The sequence below is a fragment of the Lucilia cuprina genome, chromosome 4, assembly GCF_022045245.1.
Source record: "Lucilia cuprina isolate Lc7/37 chromosome 4, ASM2204524v1, whole genome shotgun sequence".
Taxonomy (NCBI): domain Eukaryota; kingdom Metazoa; phylum Arthropoda; class Insecta; order Diptera; family Calliphoridae; genus Lucilia; species Lucilia cuprina.
In genome coordinates this window covers 96,372,655-96,377,992 of record NC_060952.1, presented here as the reverse complement: position 1 = coordinate 96,377,992, position 5,338 = coordinate 96,372,655, and positions in this window count along the sequence as shown.

The window sequence follows — 5,338 nt, the reverse complement described above, 5'->3', positions numbered from 1 at the left end:
TTGAACTCTTTATTTTTTAAAAGTTTGGTGCGTTTTTGTTTTACTGGTGATTTTTTTGTTTTGAAATGGCCACACGCAATCTCAGTAGTTTAGTTCATGCCTGTCAGTTTATAGTTGATTATTTTGTTTTTTTTTTTAGTTTATTATAGTTTTATTATTTTTGGGTAATTTTAGTTAATTTGTATAATGAGTTTAGTTTACATAAAGTTTACATGCTGTTATTTGGGCTTTTTATGATTTTGTACCTTTTTTTGGAACAAAATAATTATTTAGTTCGGTAAATAAAACCATTTTGGGAGCTACCAAATGTATTAAAAAAAGAGAAAATTTTCAAATTTACACAAAACACATTCAACAACTTAAGACAAAAGGAAACAAAAAATAAAAAGAAAAATTTTGGTTTATTGTTTATTCGCACAATAGTTAAAGATAAAAATCTAAACATCCCAAAATAAAAACTATTGTCCACCTCTTGGCCAGGGACAATAGTGTCAACGGAAAACATAACGCATTCGTTATGCTTAGTGTTGACAGTAATAACTTATAATGTCAAGCCAAAGAAAAATGTTACCGAAAAACCAACAAAAGACAACAATCATGAAGAAAAGAAAAAGTAAGTAGCCTTTGGCTACTTTAACTAAACAACTGACACATTGTCACAATAAACTCCTTAAAGGAGAAAAAAAAAAAACAAATCAAAACCCAAAATATAAATTTATAATAAAACTTAACCAAAAACCATATAAAATGTTTAATGTTAATAAAATAAATTTTGTAAAACAAAACAAGATTTGTTAAGCGTGCAACATTTAACACATTTAGTTTTTGGCAACTCCTCCCCTATTGCTTTATAATTCATATATAACGTTGATTATAAAAAAACCTAAAATGAATTTTAAATACAACATCAAGGCGTTGCTTTTGATGACAACTTTTACTTTTTCATTTCATATGGATTTTCTTCTTGTTTTAGTTTTTTTTAAGAGGCTGTTTGTAATGCTACATGAGACCTAAAAGTCACACGTATATAGCTGTTGATAGCTGATAAATACATAAAAATTAATATTGATTGTTATTGTTTGGTTGTGGCAAATATGTTCATGTATCGTGTACATTCTGTTAAAGCCTCCAAAAAAAGCTTGTTAACAATGTTAAGTGTTAAAATAAATGGGTAGAAGCAGGCGTTTTTCATTTTGAAACATTTAACACTTTGCAATTTACAAAGTGATTTATGTGAGGAGACTCTAAAATTGTTGTTGCAAAATGTCCCAAAAAAAAATAGGGAAATTTTGGCAAAATTTACGTTTTTATTAATTTTTTAAGGAATTTTCTATATGAGTGAAGATTTGAGGAGAATAAACTCCATTGATTTAGAAATAATAATGATGTTTTTAAAGATCAACCTCCAGTCTCCAGAGTTGATCATGTTTATAGAGAGTAGATGAGGATCTACGCTATTGAGCTGAGGAACTTCTTTAATAAGGATAAAGATCTATAGACATATAAAGATCTATAAAGAGCAGATGATGATCTAATTAGTGGATAGTAAATAAAAAGAACTATTAAGATCAGTCTTCTCTTCTCTCCAAAGTATATCATCGTCTACTCTATGTGGAATACATGATGACCTATACTATAATAAGAGTGAAGGAGGATATAGTCTATTGAGAGTAGATACTGATCTAATCAATGGAGAGTTGAAAATGATGATCATTTACTCTCTAGTGAATAGAGAGTAGAGATGGTAATACTCTAATGATAGTATTGATCTAATCAATTTTGAGATTATAAAGATGATATTTGAGAAATTACGTTTCCATCCAGACCTGATCATCGTTCACTGTGGAGTAGGATATACTTTATTGAGATGTGGATCTACTTTACTAAGGCTAGACAAGTAGTATATAATTAATGAACTGTTAGTGAAGAGAATTATTAAGATCAGCATTTATTCTCCAAAGTATAACATCGTGGAATAGATGTCAACATTTACCATAATGAAAGTAGAGGAAGATCTATTCTGTTAATAGTGGATTAAGATCTAATCAATGGGGAGATGATGATGATATTTGTTTATTATAATTATCGTCTCTACTCTAAAGCATATCATTGTTTATTCTTTAGAGTAAACCACCGTTTGCTCTGATGAATTGATCATCATTTACTCTCCAGAATAGATTTTTGTTTACACTACTTGGAATAGTGAGTAAAGTGGATGTGGTAATATTATATTGCTAGTAGATGCTGATATAATCAATGGAAAGATGATATGAAGAAGATAGTGGAGTATGATCTATGTTGGAACAATTCTGGAGGGAAGACGTTGCAGAATATAGTGGAGTATGATCTACTCTATCAAGAATAGATAAAGATCTATTCTACTAAGAGAAGATGAGTACCTTTGCTATTGAGAATACATTATATTGGAGCAAAGATGTTAGTGGATTATGTTCACTCTTTATAGAGTAAACAACGTTCTACTTTAGTCTATAATGACCTAAAAAATTTAGCTTTTCTTTTGAAAATTTTATGAAAAATAGCTTTTCTTTAGTAAATTTTCCGGAAATTTGTTTTTCTTTAGTAAATTTTTCCAAAATTTGCTTTTCTTTAGTAAATTTTCCTTAGAAAAATTTCCGAAAATTTGTTTTTCTTCAGTAATTTTCCATAAAATATGCTTTTCTTTAATAAATTTTCCAAAAACTTGCTTTTCTTTAGTAAATTTTCTGAAAATTTGCTTTTCTTAAATAAATTTTTCGAAAATTTTCTTTTCTTTAGTAAATTTTCCCAAAATTTACTTTTCTTTAATAAATCTTTCCAAAATTAGCTTTTCTTTAGTAAATTTTCCCAAAATTTGCTTTTCTTTATTAAATTTCTCAAAATTTGCTTTTCTTAAAAAAATTTTCGAAATTTTGCTTTTCTTTAGTAAATTTTCCGAAAATTTTGCTTTTCTTTAGTAAATTTTCCCAAAATTTGCTTTTCTTTAGTAAATTTTCCCATTTAAGCAAACTGCCATTTTTTATAATTTTATTTAGTTATTTTAAGAAAATCTTTAAAAATTTCTTATTTTCCACCAAATACAAAAGACTTAAGCTACAAACTTGTTTTATGTAAACTTCTTTTTTCTTTATTCTTAAAAGCTAAAATCTTTAAATAAATTAACTTTATAAGCATTTATTAGAAAATTTCTCATTTATTTAAAGAAATGTTTTTAATTTTTTCTTTGACATAAACAAAAGACTTAAGCCACATACTTTACTTAGACATTAGCACCATAACTTGTTATTTACTTAAAAAAAAGCTTTATATTAAACTCAAGCAGAGAAGTATTAGAACTTGTTTTTCTTAAATATTATCTTGGTTATTTTTTTTTTTTTTTGCAAGTTTTTCCTCAATTCTTATTAAAGTGTGAAAGTTGTTATTTCTTTAACATATTAAAGTTTTGCGAAAAAAAAACTATTCCCGCAATATTTAATGTTAAGTTATTTCTTGAATTTAGTATTTTTTTTTTGTTTTCTTCTTATCTGAATATCTTAAAATTATGTGTAATCAATTGACACATTAATATGTAGAAAATTACTACATTATCATGCAATATATCGATAAGAGTTTGTCATTAATTTCAAAACTGTCTGCTAAGAGAAAAGTAAAATGAAGTGAAGAAGTTGAAAGATTTTTAAAATAAGTGGAAGAAAATAATATATGGTGAAGAGTTATATATATATACATATATGGCCAAAGTGGGCTAGATTTGGGGCAAGCTTTGTGAAAGATGCTTTAAAATTTTGTAAAAAATATTATAATTTTCATAAAATTGTGAAAGATTTGCAATTTCAAAATTAGTAAGTGAAATGTTTCTAGAAATGTTTAAACTTTAATATTTGACTTTGTTAAGTTTGCCCTCTCTGTGCTTTTTGCTAGCAAAAACAAAATATTCCCAGTTTTGAAATTATTTCTTTTTGTCTCTTCCTCCAAAGGTGTTGATGTCTTTAAAAAGAAAGTGTCATGACATTAATATTTCTTTTAAAAAACGTTGCTGTTGTTGCTTTTATTATTGCTAGCACTATGGGTGCTGATGATGATGAATTTTAAAGACTATAATTGTATGTCACAAATAAACCAAAAAAAAAAAAAAGAAATAAATTCTCAAGATATAAATACTTAAAACTTAAAAAACTCTCCAATGCATTTCTTTCAATTTTCAAAACCGGCAGCTGTATCACGCAATTTTCAATATTAAACATTGACGCTTACGATGTTGATGATGATTCATTAATAAAAGAAATTTTTCGATAAAATAATAATAAAAGACATGAAATGTAATGAAATGAAATGAATGAATGGCTACTGTTACGCTGTCATATTGTAATACTTCAAATATTGTGTACAATACACGCAGAGTGTAAAAGTGAAGCTGACTGTGACTAAAAGTGGCTTGGTGTGTCAAAACTACCAAAGAGCTCCATGTTTACGCAACATGCGCCGGTCTAAGAAAGCAAAAAAAAACCCTCCAAGGGTTTTTCTTTTTATTGTGAAATTTTTGTCATTTTATTGTGTTTGTTTTCTTTTAAATGTTTTACATTTTTCTTTTATTTATTCATACTCACGTGGAGTTTTCTTGCAGAGATTTTCTTTTGATTAAGTTTTTTTGTTTTAAAAATGTTTAAAGGTACTTGAGTTGCATTTGTTTGCCAGAAATTTGTGGTTCAGTTTTAGTTTGTTTACATTATATGCTTGTTAATATTGCAAAAATTTTGTTGCTAATCAATTTCAAGGTATAGTTTCTTTGAATATTAAATTTATTATTTAAATTTTTCTATGGTTATCTATTTGTATTAGAAAATTTTAGCAAATTTGCCAATTCTTTTTAAAATTTTGGTTAAATTTTTGTTTTTTTTAATTGCTGTGAAATTATAATTTGCTTCAATCTAATTCAATATCAAAACAAAGAAATTATTGAGCATAGTTGAGAAATTTGTGAAAAATTTAGTTCAAGGAAGTTCATAACATTCTCAGCGTGAAATTCTTTTATATTTTGTTACAAATGTCTAAATAAAGTATGTGGCTTAAGTCTTTTGTTTATATCAATGAAAAATTAAAAATATTTTTCTTTTTACTAATGATAAATTTTCTGGTAAATTATTTTATTTATCTTCATAATTTCTTTACAGATTCTACTTTTCGAGTTTGTAACTTAAGTCTTTTGTTTTAGTGCACTAAGAGAATAATTTTCGAAAATTTACTAAAGAAAAGCAAATTTTCGGAAAATTTACTAAAGAAAAGCAAATTTTCGGAAAATTTACTAAAGAAAAGCAAATTTTCGGAAAATTTACTAAAGAAA